The 18,021-nt window shown below is 40.6% G+C and overlaps 1 protein-coding gene across 1 annotated transcript in view; it reads left to right on the plus strand.

Annotated features, from left to right (window-relative positions):
• Positions 1-273: 273 nt before the first annotated feature.
• The window catches only part of prdm16 (PR domain containing 16), a 151,216-nt gene continuing 133,468 nt past the window's right edge, over positions 274-18,021 (plus strand). The window contains exon 1 of the mRNA XM_048614876.1: positions 274-347. The gene's annotated coding sequence lies outside the window, so the exon portion shown is untranslated. The remainder of the gene's footprint in view (positions 348-18,021) is intronic.

Raw genomic sequence — 18,021 nt, forward strand, 5'->3', positions numbered from 1 at the left:
AGACAGAAAATACTGGAAATACACAGCAAATCCAACGATGCTCATCCAGCTGTTTTAAAGGTGCTGAAGGGCACACACTATATTCTTAATATGTGGTGCCTTTTTTTCCAGATTGCTGTAATCTGCTGTTTCATGTTGCAGAATTGTGAAACAGCCTGTCTCTCTACTGAGTTATTAAGATGGTTCAAATTTTGAATTTTATTCTTTTGCAGATTGTTGACGAGCTGGGGAATGTAAAATTCTGCATTGATGCAAGTCAGGCTGGAAGTGGGAACTGGCTTAAGTACATCCGATCGGCACGCTCCTATAACCAGCAAAATTTAATAGCATGTCAGATTAATGATCAGGTGAGTTACCATTGCCAGAATCTTGTGATAGAGCAGAATCCTTCTCACAGAAACCTGGGAATGAAACTAATTGTATTTGTATAAATATAAACTAACAACATGAATAATAACTGGCATCAAGTGCCACAAATAGTAAAACAAGGATTAAGTTATTGCTTGATAGTACAAAACATGAATATTGCTGAAAGGAGAAATCTGTTGATGATTTTTTTGGCTTCCTTTTATCAGGATGAACGCAAGAATATCAAATTTCAAATGATCACAACAATTTATACTACAGGAAGAAAGGGTGTTAATTTGTTGGCAAGTCAACTCTGATTGACCAAGTTGGTGCCATGGAGAAAGCAACACAGGGAATGATAGGTTTCCCAAGTTCCTGGCTTGAACATATTCTGTTTGTTTGCAGAGAATGAATTTCTGCACATGAATGTACATAGCCCATTGCAACGTAAATGAGGCAAGTTACAACTTGATGGATGATCTTAAATTGGTTGTTAGTGTAGTTACAAGCATACCCAGGATTGTTATGTGTGGCTCAATAACAGCAGCATTTCTAAAAGTAGACTTTCTTTTGGGTTTAGCAAGCAGGAGTGATTGATTATTGTCAGTCTTCCATTTGTTAGAAACAACTGAAGGGACATGCTGTTTAATTGTTCCACTAATTATTGAGACATCCAGCCTATGTACCTTTCATCACACTGGCATTGAAATTCATTAAAAGAAATTGTTAATTTTGTGATAGGCAGGATGTCTTTTTTGAACAGATGGCAGCATCCTGTGAGTGGAAAATACAATTCATGTAGTATTGCCAGTTCTACACCTTCACTAGATTTGGTTTCCATTAAAGTCAACAAAGATCAATATTAGACAAGGTGTAAAACCAGTGATTTTCCTGCCAAAATGTCAGCATTATATAATCCTATTTTTAAACAGAATTGAAGACCCTAAAGGGCATCAACTGGGATTGTGGTGGTACATTAGGGCATTAGGTTTCTACATGGTTGACATCACATTTCTCTATCTAGGCAGACTTTCTAGACAGGAATTATATGCAGGACAGCAGCTCATAGGACAGTTTGCAAAACATAATGTAGAGGAATACCAGTCCCTATGAACAAAGGAACAGGTGTAAAACTCGAGATGTCCTTTACTTTATTTACTCTAAACCATTCCTGTAGGCCGCACTTCTTATTATAATTAGTGACTAACTGTGGTAAAACATCCCATGAGAAAAATGTTCAGGTCTCTCTACCAACTGTTGATCACTGATTTGGTGAGACAGTTTGGGAAATGAGTAGTTGGTTATTGGGTTCATGACAACAATGTCCTTCAAAGGGAGAGAGAGTGAGACTGAGCAGCTGTAGCTAGATGACAAGAAGCAGAAACTAGGAGAGAGATGACACATCTGTGACATGTAGCCTGAGAGTCAGACCGGGATGAATCTTTTTGCGCAACCAAATGATTTGGAATAGAATGCTGCAGCAATAAAATGATTTGTCCTCATTATAACACCCACATAAATATTACAAAATTCTGCCTTGACACTTTCGACTTACCCTTGTCACACCTTGCATCTTTCTGTAACACTATCTTCATCTAAAATTTGATATAACACATTCTATTGTCTTGCACTTAACACTCTGCATGGCCTTCCCTTTCCCCACCTATCTCCGTAACCTTTTCATGACCTATATTCTATACTTTAAAGTCTTTGTGTGATTCCACCCTATCATGTAGTTTGTTTTCTTATGGGTTCTTCTGGTCTTCAAATAATCTCAAACTGGGTTTCAATGATTCTTTAAATAGTATTTATTTATAATATATAAATGATGATGTTGGAGCAGAGCTTCCTTCTCTGAACTGTTCCAGTTCCAACCTCCTAGCAGAGTCTCTATCACATGACTACTGAGATTTCAGTTGCATCATAGCATATCACAGAGACTCATCTGCATTTTCATTCATCCCTATCTCTACATCCCCTTCCCATAAGGTACATACTCATTTTCCAACATTATTAACTGCAAGTATTGTCTTAAAATTATTGACTGAAAGACTTGAACTAAAGTATTTCCAACACTACCATCAACCCCCAGAGTGCATTGTTCAATGACTCAAGTGCTTCACAGTTCTCCCTGACCTGGCCATTTGATATAGCATCAGACAGCCTGAAGGCTAACCTTAAACCTCAAATGAGAAGAGTGGGCTTAGAAACATCATCCAACTGTTATGGAATACCAGTTGCTTCTAGACTGCTGCATCAGTGTGAAGGCTGGTGGGTTCTCATCAAAAAGTACCACTTCCTTCTGACTGCTCTCCGATTAGTGTCAGCTTGTAGTACTCTCTCATGATATCTTAAGCAGAAAAGATCTTTAGACAATGAAACATCACTGAATGCTAAAATTGCACCTTCAAGTAAAAGCTGATAGGTATCAGTGTCCCACTTCATTTGCAGCATCAAGACATTCTGAGCTCCTTGCACAGTCTTCTTAACTTTAGGATGAAAACAGAAGATTGCAGAGTACTGATTCACCTCTTCAAATCAAACTCTAAACCGTTCCTGTAGGCTGCACTTTTTAATCATAACTAGTGACTAACTGTGGTAAAATGTGCCATGAGAAAAACGTTCAGGTCTCACTACCAACTGCTGGTCACTGATTTGGTGAGGGAGTCTGGGAAATGAGTAGTTGATTATTGGGTTCATGAGAGCAATGTCCTTTAAAGGGAGAGAGACTGAAGGACTGTGAATTGTTGATGAAATAAATATTGCTCCTTGAGCTGTGAGATTTACTGTCAGTTCTCTCAAGACTGCAGCTTTGATTGGATGGAAGAGATGATATGACAAAAGCTCATCATTGAACACAGGCGTTTATTTCAGAAAGTTGGGTGAGATTAAAGAAAGTTCTGGACTCTCACGAGAAACTAGAACATTAATGCTTCAGTCGTCCTGAAGGACTTTGCTGCATGTGCTGTGTTCATTATACCCTGGGATCTTGTGCAATTTCATCAAGTTTATTTCTGGTTTAAAGATCATTGTGACCATCTTGAATAGCTGAAAGTGCTGATAATCCATCTCAGCTTCAACAGCCAAACATAGTGCCTCTTCATGAACATTACTTGCCATATAGACTGGCATCACCACAGAATTAGCTGAAGAATTCTGCTCAGTTTGATCTGGAAATAGATCAAGGGGATCTCGATATCCTGTAAAAATGCAGTCAGGTACTACACTAGTTTCTTATAGAAATTCCAAAACTGGGCCTGGCTGGAGCATGTTCTGTGATTCCTTCCCTGGGTGTCTTTCCTATCTAGGGACTGCTAAAGACATGGGCGCAAGACTCCAGGAGGAGTGTCAGAAAGCTGATCAAATTCCCGAAAGAGCTGAAGTACCTCTTGCCAAAAGAAAATCAACTTGGTATGAAGCTCCAGTGGTCAGGAAAAGCTCAGGCAAACCTCCTCAAAATGTCTTTGTGCTTCTTGGGATGTAAGCTCCTGATTGTGGAGAAGCTGAGGTAACTCCTCACCTACTGTGAGGTAGTCATTGTCTTTTACCTGACTTGGAGTGTCTTGTGCTGACTGTAGCAGACCAATTGCGCACAAGATTGCAAACTCAATGAGGATTTGTCCTGATTCTGAAAGGCAGAAATAAGCTTATTAATAAGTTACCATTGAGGATCTGTGTTGCTTCCAAACCACCCTTAGCTGAAAGGCTTTGGATTGTGGGTGTTTCACAGCTGAAGGTGTACACTGTCAAGCCTTTCAAAAGTGTTAGGCTGCTTGGTCATAGTTGCTTCTGAATCAAGAGAAAGATTAGTATCAATATTCATGACTTTCAAGGTTACTGATTAAAAATCATGGTCCAGATCATCAGCTTCTTGGGTCAATAATTATCACTTGACTATAACAGTGTGACATTTCCATCCTGAATCTTTCACTTTTTTGGCTCTGTCTGAGATGTGTCGAAGTTTTGAAGGGGTTTTCACCATGCGCCTAGCAAGTTTTCTCCCAAACTGACCTCAACTATCTATGTGCCCCATGATGCCCTTCGAGTCCAATTCTGACCACACACTGCTCCAAACACGCCAGCAGATACCCCAGAATTCGACGGCATCCCTTGCATCCAAACCATCTTTAAAAGACCATTGCCCACTCAGACAAGACCTGTCAGTCTAGAGGTGCCAGGCATTAAAGGTGCATTGAGATGGTCCCAATATCAAGACAGGTCTCGCTGGACCTTTCATTCAATTCTGGCGGAAATTTCACCTAGCCCTCATTACGCAGACTTCTAAAAAATTCCATCCTCCTCCTCCTTCTTTTGACTAGATTCTCCTTCATTCAGAAGTTAATCTATTTATTTTACTTGTAGGAGGTAATCTTGCATTGCAGAATGCATTGTGTGACCATTTCTGGGCACCACTCTTGAGGAAGGATAGATTGACTGAGGAGCGACTATACAATAGGTTTATAGGAACGATACCTGGATTTCTGGGACTAAGTTAGGAGGAGAGATTATACAAATTAAAGATAGTAGGAACTGCCGATGCTGGAGAATCTGAGATAACAAGGTGTAGAGCTGGATGAACACAGCAGGTCAAGCAGCATCAGAGGAGCAGGAATGCTGACGCTTCAGGTCTGGACCCTTCTTCCCAGACCCGAAACATCAGCTTTCCTGCTCCTCTGATGCTGCTTGGCCTGCTGCGTTCATCCAGCTCTACATCTTGTTATACAAATTAGACCTGTTTTCTCCAGAAACTGGAAGGTTAAGGGACAATCTGATCAAAGTCTTCAAGATATTAACAGCAAAAAACAGGGTAGATAAATATAAAACATTTTTCCACTGCTTGAAGCATCTAGAATGAGGGGACATAGTCTGAGAATTAGGGCCAGACCCTTCAGGACAGATGTTAGGAAGAATTTCCACAAACAAATATTGTTAGATATTTGAAACTCTATTCCTCAGATGGCAGTGAATGTTGGATCAGTTGCTAATTTTAAATCTGAGAGAGATAAATTTTTGTGAAATCAAGGCATTAGGGGATGTGGGCCAAAGGCAGATATATATTGAATTAGGCCACAGATCAGCCATGAATGGCCTACTCCTTCCTATGTTCCTAGAATTGCTGGAAATGACCAAGTCGGCCACAGTGAAAACACTGGGTTTTCCTGCTGGATGATATTATTGCTTGAGCTGTCTTCTTGCACCACAATACCAGCACTTCAAATTGGCACTTCCTACCTTTTCTGTAACTTTACTAGACTTCTTGAAGTGAGGAGTGGATATCTTCGGGTCCAGCCAACTAATAGGCTTGAAATGAGCCTCGAAGTTACATCAAATCACATTCAGTTTTGAGCTCTGTGCTTAGCCTGCCTTGTATGCTGACTCTAACATACAGTCCTCTTCAGATTGCAAAAGACAGAGACTTTATCATCAAGGACTTGAATAATCTCATCCTTCAAGGTGCCATAACAACTTGAATTAGTATATCCATCAAAATCATGAATAAAGCATTTCCCCTGGCTTCTGGGTCTGGGAGTTGAAGTGGGCACATTCAATAATGAGGCTCTTTTCGGGCTTTAATAGGCTAGGACTGGTCGAAAGTCTGATAAGGTTTCATTAGAACCTTGCCCAATAAGGACATCTTGGCAATGGAGCACACTGCATGTGAGAAAGTACTGTCTAGAGCCATTACTGATTTGATTGAGAGCTGAGGCTATTCTATAGTTGTGGAAATGCGTCTTCCACATCTCCCATCCATGTGCCTGCATTAGACCTTTGATGGCACTAAAGGTCTGTGGGAAAGCATTTGGATGGCACGCACATGTTGTTACTTTGGACGACACCTCACTTTCGTTCAACTCACTGCAGTTGAGAAGCCTTCTCAGGAATTTTGCCTTGTAATTCCTCAACATTGCCTCATGGATCTTCAATCTGCCTCATGGTTCTTCTTCTGATTCCTCTCAGAAAAACACCATATCCAGGAATTTGGTGTTTCCACTGCAGCAGTTATCATGTTCAATATGGGTTCTTCTGTTCTACAAGGAAGCTCCGGACACACCCCAGGGTTTCTTTAAACAGTATCTGTAATACAATATGTAAATGATGATGTGGGAACTGAGCTCCCTGCTCACAAACTGCTCCAGTTCCAATCTTCCAGCAGAGTCTCTGTCACATGATGGTTACATTGCAGTGTACCTCATAGGTTCATCTGCATATTCCTTAAACCCTATCTCTACACGGTTCTCCTCCGTTTGCCCCACAACTTTCAACAGCCAAGAATGTTCTGGAATTCCCTTCCTAGTACTGCCGCTCCCTCTTCTTTAAGACCCACTTGTTGCGCTTATTTTACTTTTCATTTAGGAACCATTTTGCTTCATCTCTTGTAAAGTAGTGGGACTAAAGTGTGGACTATTGTGACACAGTGATAATGTCCCTACCTTTAAGCCAGGAGGCCTGGGTTCAAGTCCTACCTATACCAAAATTGTGTAATAATGTCTCTGAATCAGTTTATTAGGAAAATATAAAGCACTCTGTGATATTCATCTATTGTTTAAAAATAAATTGTTGTTCATAGAGCTCCTGCCTTTATTTTATAAAAGGCATATATAAGTATAAATTCTCCTATGTATAAGAGAGCTTCTCCATGGACATGTATAAATTTTTTATGACTTCTAAACTTTTCATTATTTATTGGATCTTGTATTGGCAACTTGCAAATAAGCTCTATATGTTATTTTTAAAGAAATTCACCATTTAGGAAAATGAAAACTCATACAGAAGCATCCCTGAGGATTCAAAACCATTAAATCTTCATCGTTGGGATTTTTATTATTTATGTAGGAGTTAGGGGAAAGGAAACTTGATTTCACGCTGAAAGGTGCAGCCAAAAATCTCAGCAACGAAGGAACTCAGTGCAGTTTAGAGTTCCCAAAGTGAGCATCACTTGGAGACTACTCAGGCGAAGACCTTGATGATGACTAACTCCTCTTAATGAGGTCTGCAAACATGGGAAGGCATTTTTGTCAGAGTAACAAAGGGTCTTCCTGGGTAGATGAATGCCTGGCAGAGGATCCCTGTTTCAGTCACCCCTCCTGTAGGTTGATAGGAGATTGGGCTGGTTGCCCAATTTGATGAAGGTGATGCTGAAAGGTATTTGGAGGAACGAAAGTTTTTTTTTTAAGATTCATTTACAGGATGAGGGCGTCGCTGGCTAAGCAACATTTATTGCCCATCCCTAATTGCCTAGAGGGCAGTTGAGAGTCAACCACATTGCTGTGGATCTGGAGTCACGTGTAGGCCAGACCGGGTAAGGATGGCAGTTTCCTTCCCTAAAGGACATTAATGAACCAGATGGGTTTTTCTGACAATCGACGATGGTTTCATGGTCATCATTAGATTTTTAATTCCAGATATTTTATTGAATTCAAATTCCACCACATGCCATGGCAGGATGCAAACCCCAGTCCCCAGAATGTTATCTGGGTCTCTGGATTAATGGTCTAGCAATAATACCACTAGGCCATCACCTCCCCCTGTTGAGAATGAGAGGGTACTACTTTCCTTAGTCATCAGAAACTTGGAAACCCTCTTTGGCACTGTAGATATATTTATTCAACCTGTCTAGACATGTTATTACATACCTCTGGAGCAAGTGGGACTTGAACCCAGATCTCCTAGCTCAGAGGCACAGATACTACCACTACATCACACTTGAATGTTGACACTATATACACAAAATCTTACAATATTTTTGATTAAATTCTTATCATTCTCATCAATTAAAAACTGTTTACATTTTTAATGGTTAACAGTTTTTAAAAACAGAGGAGAGTGGTGGGGCAGTAACAAGTGTTTAAGGATTTATACAGTGACCTCAGTCTTCAACGGGTTAATTTGACATCAATGAGTTGGTCCCTGCTGAAATATGTTATTGATATTGTTTTAGTTGTAATCCTCCAGCTGACGAAGACAGTTGCTGAACACGACAGTAATAATCATTGCCCCCATATAATAGTAAAGGATGAGCGACTGATGCATTTGCAAGTGGATGTTGATAGTGACATTACATCCCTTGGCCAGACAACGAGGAGTCAATGTAATCCAGTGACAATGATGAATGTAACATCTGCTGGAAAGTTGCAGAGGACCTGGGTGCTCTTCAGAACTGAGGGTTTCCCTAAGGTTAGCCAGCTGGTAGCTATGAATGGGTCTGTGTGCGAGGTAGCTGTCAGCTCGAAATGATTGATAACTCAGCACTATCAAGTGAGGATCAGAGCCTTCCCCTTTACACTGGTCAACTAGACAGCCTGAAACCATGACATCATACTTTCATATACACTTAATTTGTTTTAATTGCCCCTTCTGTGATAGAAAGTAGATTTGTACCAAGCAAAGAAAGACTTTTGACTTGAATTACCAACATCAGCTTAAATTGTGTAAGAATTAAAACAAGTCTCTTGCCAAAAAAAAAAGCCACTATCCTTCCAGGCCCAGCATTTGTCCCAAGTGACTGTGTATTTTGTATTTTGAATTCAGAAACTGTTTTAAAATTGAAATGTTTTGTCGCCAGTGTTCTGCATTGATTAATGAAATTTTACCAACTCCTCAGATGTAAAATTATCATATCTGATTAAATACCGCCTTCATAGCCTCTCCCCTCCTTACCTCTGTAACCTCCTCCAGTTCCATATCTTCAAAGAACAGTGTTCCTTCAGTTTTAGTCTCTCATGCATCTCCAACTTCCTTCTCCCACCCCAACCATTATGAAAGTTGTGCCTTCATGCATGAAGGCCCTAAGCTCTGAATTTCCCTTCCTAACACTCCATCGCTCTAACACTGCTCCTGAAATCCATCTCTGAGGCCAAAACTTCGATCGCCTGTCTAATGTCTCCTGACCTGATGTCAAAGTTTTGTCAGACTCCAAGCCTATGACATGCCCTGGACTATTTTAGTATGCTGATGGTGTTATGTAAATGCAAGTTATTTTTGACAAATATAATTGGTTGAATAACCATCAAATTCTTGGTTATAATAACAATAAGATCTGAAGTGAAGGTGGCATCACAACACACCAATGCACCAAAAAACCTGTTTTGGATACTTACAACACATACATAACCAAATTGGAGCTTGCAACTAATATGTACATACACAACTAAGATTTCAGAATATCCACCGAGTCATCAGATTTTTGCAGTTGTTAACTTGTGAACATTTTCATTCTGTTGCTGCATGTTTTCAGCTGTGACAACACCATTTCACTCTTGATAGCTAAGGCTGCAATTTTGGTGATAAGAAACCAAAGTGTATCACAAATTCCCAGTGTGCACCAGTATTTTCAGAGAATTCCCAATAAGTGCCTGTATTTATAGGGAAGTCCCAGTGTATGCCAGTATTTGCAAGGAATTCCCAGTGAGTGCCAGTATTTGCAAAGAATTCCCAGTGAGTGCCAGTATTTGTATGAAGTACAGAAAGAACATATGCATATTTGCAGGAGATCTCCCACTTGGAAGGCTTTGAAACTTGTAATTAGTCTTTAGTTCTCAGATCACTGGTCAACTTTTGTCTCCGCTTTATTTACTGCCATGAGATGGTCAATACATTTACCAGGGTTCTATATCAATGCTCAATGTTGTTGATTTGTTTTATTTTCCAACACAAACACTGTTTACCAAGAAAGATTTTTTTGTCATAACTTCAAGACTTTTTCAAAGCATTTTGCAATTGGTATAATACTTCTTTGAAGAAAGTCAGAGTTGCAAAGGAGGAAATGGGCAGTCAATTTCTGCTCAGAGATGATAATAACCAGACTTTTAATAATTCTGTGCATACTGGTTCTGGCCAAAATGGAACAGATTAACCTTGAGAACACCTTCAACTTCACAGCCAAGAGTATCAATGATAAATCAAGAGGCCTTCATGTGGGTTGGGTAATCCGCTCAGAGATGTGGAGAAGATGTTTCCACCAGTAAGAAAGACTAGAACCCAAGGGCATAGCCTCAGAGTGAACGGACAACCCTTTAGAACTGAGATGAGGAGGAATTTCTTTAGCCAGAAGGTGGTGAACCTGTGGAGCTTATTGCCACAGAGGGCTATGGAGGCCAGGTCATTGAGTGTATTTAAGATAGAAGTAGATGTGTTTTTGATTAATATGGGGACTGAGGGTTATGGGGAGAAGGCAGGAAAATGAGGCTCAGAAACCTGTCAGCCATGGTGAACGTGATGGGCCAAATAGCCTAGTCTGCTCCTTTACCTTATGGTCTTAATCACAGAATTGTAATGCCACAGAAGGAGGCCATTCACCCTATTGTGCCTCTACCAATTCTACTCCCCAGTGCCAGTCTCCTGCCTTTTCCCCATATACCTGTATTTCCACCCAAATTATCATCCAATGTCCTCATGAAATGCTTCAGTTGAACCTGCTCCTACTAATGCTCAACACATCCAGGTACCTGGCTTACTTTTCACTTTAAAGTCACATCCTTGGAGATCTTTGCCTGATTCAATTGCATCATGTGATCATTATTACAATGTAATTAATAGATTACAGGCACGCAACTTGCACATTTCTTTGAGTGTCCATTGTCCTATTACTGTGGTTTATTATTGATGTACCACTCAATGCTAAATCTCTTTTTAGAATTTCTTCCAATATTTTTGCTACGGAAAATCCCCTAACTCCCATCTTACCAAGAGGAAGAGTTTCTGTCACTAAAGTATTTTTTATTATTTTTCTAATTGCTTTTTTAGCTTCCCATCTAAAAGGCAACATTTACCACCTCGTTCCCACATGAAAATTTTACAAGCCTCCTGCACTCGAGAACCCATCCAGAGATTTGCAGAAGAAACATCACTAAAAATAGCAAGTCACATGTTCCTGGCATCACTCAATGATGGAAATGTCAAAACACAATGCTCTGTTTTTAAGTTTTTCAATGTTTTGTTTGCCTGAGTAATATCTTCCACCTTGGGATTTTTCATAATTGCAGTCCATTGTAGTACATCAAAACTGGCACCTGGCCCTGTTTGGGTGCACAGCCAATTCAGCTGGCCAATTAGACTTCGCAATTCCTCCATTCCAGCTTTGGAACCTGTTGCATATTTTTTGCGAGCCTATATTTTGACTAACAGAAATGGGGCTGACATTTTCCAAATATGATATCCGATGCAAAATGAAACTCAATCCATTCTGTTTGATTTTCAATCTGATGTACTTTAAGATCCCAGGAACCTGGCCACACAGAAGTGTAGGAAGAAAGTCAATGACTTTCTCTGCACTGCCAGAGTAAGTGCTGCCACCTTCTGTCTGCTACCTCACACTCACCCTATCCCTGCTACTGTACCCACCTGCCACCAAGGCTCATTGCTCTATCTCTCCCACTATTGCGTGCAACATCTGTCCTCGCTCGCTGTTACCCATACCTACGTCCGGCACCACCAAACAAGCGAGCCCTCTGTGCCACCCATTCACCGATCCATGCCAACTGAAACCGTTTACCTCCTTACCAGGACTAATGGCTGCCTCACTAACTTTCGTCTCACACGATCCATCCCTTTCTCTTAAAACAAGAGAAAGCAGCCCACAATAGCACATAAACAGCCAAGACGCATAGTAGCTGCCCTCATTCCTTACAAGAAGACCTGACTCTGACTGCCCCAAGTGGCTGACCGGCTGTGTCCAAGCCCCTGGACTGGTGTTGGAAGCTGCCCTTAATGTCCTGTGTTGGGACCCTGTCACTTGACGTGACTTAGGGCTGCTGATAACTACGACATGCTTCCTGGCTTTGTGTTGAACAGGAAGACAAGGCATAAGTAATATGAGCCTGGTGGTTCTGGCTGGGGGCAGGGACAAAGCACAAAAAGACAAGGAAAGGCAAGGCAGAGATGCTGTAAACAAGGTGGGTGAGTACTAAAAGAAAAAGTGAACTTGAGGCACTGGCGATGGTCATAGCAAAAAGCCCTGTCAACCCTGCGTAGTCTTCAACACTAATGTCTGGGGAGTAGTGCCAAAATTGGGACAGCTGTCACACAGGCTAGTCAAGCAATCACTTGAGAAAATATCATTGATCCTACAGGTCAAAATCCGGGAATTCCCTCTCTCAGGGCGTTGTTGGTTAACCCACAGCACATGAGCTGCAGCGGTTCGGGAAGGCAGTTCACCACCAACTTCTTAAAGCCTAGAGAGAGGAGCAATAAATGCTGGCCAAACTAGTGACATCCAAGTCCCAGAGGGAATTTAAAAAATAGCATCCCTGAGATGCAGCCTGGTCCAATCTGTGAGCTGAATTGCCCTGTCCTTGCAGCAGCATTGTAAAGAGAGGCGCTGGTGTGCCCTGAGGTAGAGCATGAAGTTCAGAACGTACTGTGAGTAGATGGTAAAGGTGCAATGAGGACCCTGAGAGACTGGCAGGGGTTGGATGCCAGTGAGTGTGGGCAAAGTCTAAGTGCAGCAGATGCCCTCAGATGTTGTTACCCAATGTCCAAGATGGCAGCCCAGAGGCCAAGTAGTGAGCCAAATTTACCAAGTACCCGATCTGATTTTCAAGTCAGGCATTGTCGACAGCTAGCTTTCTTGTTGCAGGTGGTAGGATAGGAAGTTGCATATTAATGAGGTGAGATTTGCAGTTAATGAGGACAGCAACAAGCAATAACCCTCTTTGATAGGCACCTCACAGGACGCTCACAAGAATCTTATCCCAACGCCTGAAACTCTGTCTAAAACTGCAACGAGTTGGTCTCAACATCAACAAGGGCCTCGCTAGATTGCTCACATAATTGTCCCAAATTTTTCACCGTAGCCCACAACCCTATCACATTCCATCCACTGGGTGTAAAATATATTCCAGTCAAAGGGGAGAATCATATAATAAGCGGAGTATCAAATATAATACATCTGTGCTTTAAACAAACAGTTTCAATTTTGGGAGATTATAGAACAGTGTGTATGGAGTTCCCTACAAATAATCTTGGGGGATCCCCAGCAAATATTGATCTACATAAGAACCTCGTAAATGTTGGCCCATCCCTTGGTGTCAATGCAAATAGTGTGATATTTCTAGGGACATTGTCAAACATCGACTCACTCCTGAGGACACTGTGAAAATATTGACACTTTAATGGGAACTGTCCACAAATACAGACACTTTCACAGACTCCAACAAAACTGACAAACTCTAGGAAACACTTTGCAAATCTTAACTCCAAGAAACTCTGGGTGCATATTCAAAACAGTTCCCAATCACTTTCTGTTCGAATTTCTGTAAATAATGCCAACTGCCAATAGGGAACTAGTGCACAGAAAGTGAAAGTATATGTGGTATGACAACAAATGCAAAAACAGTCTAAACTCTTAACATATGCTTATCACGTACAAAATTCCTAGGCATGGATAGACAGAAATCATATGATCTTGGGAATTACATGAGATTTCTTTGCAGGCCCTGGTTTTAAAACCTAAAACTTACATTTATACCCCGCCTTTTACATAGTAAACTATCTCCTACGTTGTTTTAATGTGAGGCATGACATTACTGGTCAAAAAATGTAATGCATCTTAGTGTTAATATTGTGAATACTAGAAGAAAACTCCTCCTCTGATCCATCAGTCTGCCTTAAAGTTGATCTGAGAAAAATCACCTAATATGTCACTATGGCATTGCAATTTCCTACATAAGACATGTCTTCCTGCCCTTAAGGAGTGAGAGAACCAATTAGTAACCAGTTCTAGCGACTGTTCTCTTCTGAGCTTGTGCCAGTACCAGCTGGATTGAGTCCACCCTAAGCTCATTTCAATTGAGACTCTACCAGCTGACAGAGTGGACTCACTCACCAGTCAGAGCTCGATTCAAACACATAGGTGAAAAAACAGCGCTGGTGCTTTACTCAGTCCCGTTTGAGATAATTATTCAAATAAATATCTGTGTGAAGTAACCTTTGTTCATTAAAAGTATTCCTCCCTTTGGGAGTCACTTGAGAGTATCTGTCTTGTGCAACATTGTTTGACTGGAGACATCAGTGACAATAATATTCAACTGTTCTACAATACTTTGCTGTGGCACTTTCCTGGCAACTATCCGATCCAATTCACTACTGAACAAATCCTCAGGTTTGTCAATAGTTGGGACTGTTCGGCCATTTGGCACCCAATGGAGTTTCTTGTATTTGTTATGGATAATGCGTTTTGCAATTCTTTTGCCTCCCTTTTGACTTCCTGAATCCCATTGCCCCCCTGCAGTTGAGGACACAATCGGGGCTGATCGATCTGTTACTATGCCTCTTAGTAGGTGTGAGAACATGGCTCTTTAATCTTTCTCTCTCGCTGTCTCACATTTCTTCTCTCCTCTTCTGACAAGTCTGGGCTTGGAACTTCAGCAGGAATGTGGCATAATTTTGTCCCAGCACTGATGCTCTTTAACTAATGTTACCCCAGATCTTCTTGAAAATGTTCTAAGTAGAGCCAGACGAACTCACTCAGAAATAGAGGCAGCCTTTATCCCAGCTTCTAACAGACAATATTAGCTATTTGAAAAAGAAGAAGTACTTTTACTACATAAAGCAAATTCTATTATCATTCTGCAACAGGAATAATATACTTGTAAAACAGAAAAAAAAAGACGAATTGAAGACTGACTGGGGGGAGTCCACATTAAAAGTCTATTTCCTATTAAAATATATGTCATTTGAAAATCTCCCTTTTCTTTATCGCCAAATGGACAAAATATTAATTAAAAGAAGCTTCTAAAAAGGAAACATATTCCCTTCTCCACTATTTCATATCTACTCCATTCTTCGGAAAAGCATGTCCTTAAAATGGGAGATGGTTCAATTGCGTCGCACTTGATTTCTGGCCACCCCAGGGAAAAAGTGGCTCAGATTGTGAGAAATAACAAAATACATTTATATAGCCCCTTTCCATATCCTCAGGCTGAATCAAAGATACAACCAAGGGAGATTTAGTGTGGAATATATTTTGAAACAGTCTTTTCCCAACAGTGTGAAAACATCTAGCAACTCCTACTTTATCTGATTCAGCAAATCCATAGCTATTGTGCAATTCTGCCACTGTCCTTGGAGGAATTCCCACTTTCTCCCCATGTCCCCAACACTTCAAGAAGAGCTGTTAGGGGAGACGCTGCAGCCATTTTCTCTCAAACAATGTGGTCACTGTGATCTTCATTTTTATTTTTCAGAGACAGCTCAAGGCTTAGCAGATTTGCTTTTTTAAAATTCAGCTCTGGGTACTCACCATTTTTGATACTATATTTCCAGTGTACAACAGAGCAGTGTGTTCAACACAAGGATTTTACTTAAGTGAGGTTTAAGATGTCTACCTCCAGCAAGTGTGTCTTATCGCGGAGGTCATATGGCAGAATAGGACAGACCTTTGTGCATGGTTGCATTTCAATCCAATCATAGGGGAAAAGATAGAAGCAGTTTTAACTGTAGCAAGGGCAGAAAGTGAAATGAATGACCAGTCAATTCTTGCTGTCTGATGCTATTGGCCAAAAGAGGGGCCGTTGCCAACCCAATGTCACTTCTAGTTAAAGCAGAAAGGACCAAATGAAAGTGCAACATTTTATAGAATAACAAGCACAGGGTCAAATTTCAAATTCACCCAAATTTATTACATTGCAACCTACTGCCTGCTTTCTTTTACTTCCTCATTTAACAGTAAGCTTTGCATATAAAAAAAACTGTTGCAGCTCTGTGACTAAGTCTTTCTTTGCAGCGCTGGCTGTTATTAATTCGATGAAGCAATCCCTCAGTAACATACAATATGATCACAATGTGGGGATTAGATGCAAAAAAAAACAGCATTAATGCCCAGCACTGTAGCTCATTGTTTCTCAATGAATCGTTCCGAAGATTTCCTTAGGACTCGGTTGCTAGTTGGTTTGTTTCTTGAAAGATCACATAAACGGTTTGTGCTTGTACTTCCAAGTGATTTCTTTGTGATGTACCTAATCGTTTATAAAGCCACTGCTTATTTATTAAGAACACTGGATGTCGGGGTAGTGAATTTATTTATTTCCAACATTGGGCACGCAGGTTACTCAGAAAATGAATCTCCACATTCAGGTAAGGGTTTAATGGGCCAGAAAACATAAAATAAATGAGTTGCTGGTAGTCGAATTGGTAACAAAACTAACCATAATCTCAATATTTTGTGTAACGTTATCAAGATCTCCTACAAATTTTTTGATGTATGGGCATTAGCAACATAGGTAATAGAAGCAGAAGAAGGCCATTCAGCCCCTTGACAGAACTCTGCCATTCAACTTGATCACAGCTGATTTTATCCCTCAACACCGTATTCCCAAACTATTCTCATATCCTTTGATAACTTAAATATCCAGAAATCTATTGATCTCAGTTTTGAATATACTGAATGACTAAGCCGTAGCCTCAGCTTCATTGACTTGTAGCTTGCAACTCAGAAATACAGGGCCTGATTTTAACTCTATGTAAGCGGCTGAACTTTGAATGAGCAGAGATAAGCTTTCAAGGGTGAAGTTAAACTGGTATGGCCAGTCATTTTACCCTGCAAAATCTTTCTTCTTCCAAAGGTAGTTCCTTAATATGCTGCAGATCCACAAGCACTGATGGTACTTCACCCAAGTGGCCATTATTTGTCAGTGAGGCTTTACAATGAGTGTCTGTTTGCTGTTCACCCATGGGAGGCACCAAATCCAGAACTACCCCTTTCATCATCCAAAGATGTACACAGACCCATCCGTAAAGAATCACTGGATAGTGATCAGGAGTGAAAGCTTTGGTCAATTTATCCTTTTTGAGCACAAGGCTGAGAAGATAAACACTCATGACATTGGGGTAATATATTACTATGGACAGGAAGTAGAAATAAATGAGCCATTGGCATGGGCAAGCTGTTACTAGTGAGATACCAGAAGGGTCTATGCTGGAGCCTCAGCTGTTTACATATGTATTAATGACCACTGTATCCAACTCCACTGATGATACATAGTTAAGTGGGAAAGTAAGCTGTGAGGAAGGTAAAGGAATATAGATAGCAGAGTGGCAAGAAAGTGATAGGTATTGTGGGAAAGTTATCCAGGTTGGTCATAATATTGGAAAAGCAGTATTTTTTAGATTGTGAGAAACTAGCAAATGTTAAAGTTTAGAGGAATTTTGGTGTCTACGTACAAGAAATACAGCAAGTTAATGATATATTGGTCTCCAATGTAAAAGAGTTGGAGTAATTCAGGTTCATGTCTTTTGTATTCCTTTAATGCTAATTGCAGCGTCCTGTTACACCCAAACGACATACGAGGTTCCCAATTTGTTATGGGTCCAGATGGGATATCCTTAAATTGTCATGCGCCCAAGTGAGGAGGAATAAATTGGCACATCTTCTTTATCACCCACACCCTGGTTGCTCATAATAAGGTTGCTTTAAAAATAAAAACCAAAAGAACTGCGGATGCTGTAAATCAGGAACAAAAACAAAGTTGCTGGAAAAGCTGAGCAGGCCTGACAACATCTGTGAAGGAGAAAACAAAGTTAACGTTTCAGGTCCGGTGACCCTTCCGCAGATCTGTTCTGTTGCTTTTCCAGCAACTTTATTTTTGTTCTTGCTTTAAAAATAAATCCCTTCTCCAGTAGAGATAACAAGGTGTAGAGCTGGACGAACACAGCAGGCCAAGCAGCATCAGAGGAGCT

The sequence above is a fragment of the Rhincodon typus genome, chromosome 31 (assembly GCF_021869965.1).
Source record: "Rhincodon typus isolate 14 chromosome 31, sRhiTyp1.1, whole genome shotgun sequence".
NCBI lineage: Eukaryota > Metazoa > Chordata > Chondrichthyes > Orectolobiformes > Rhincodontidae > Rhincodon > Rhincodon typus.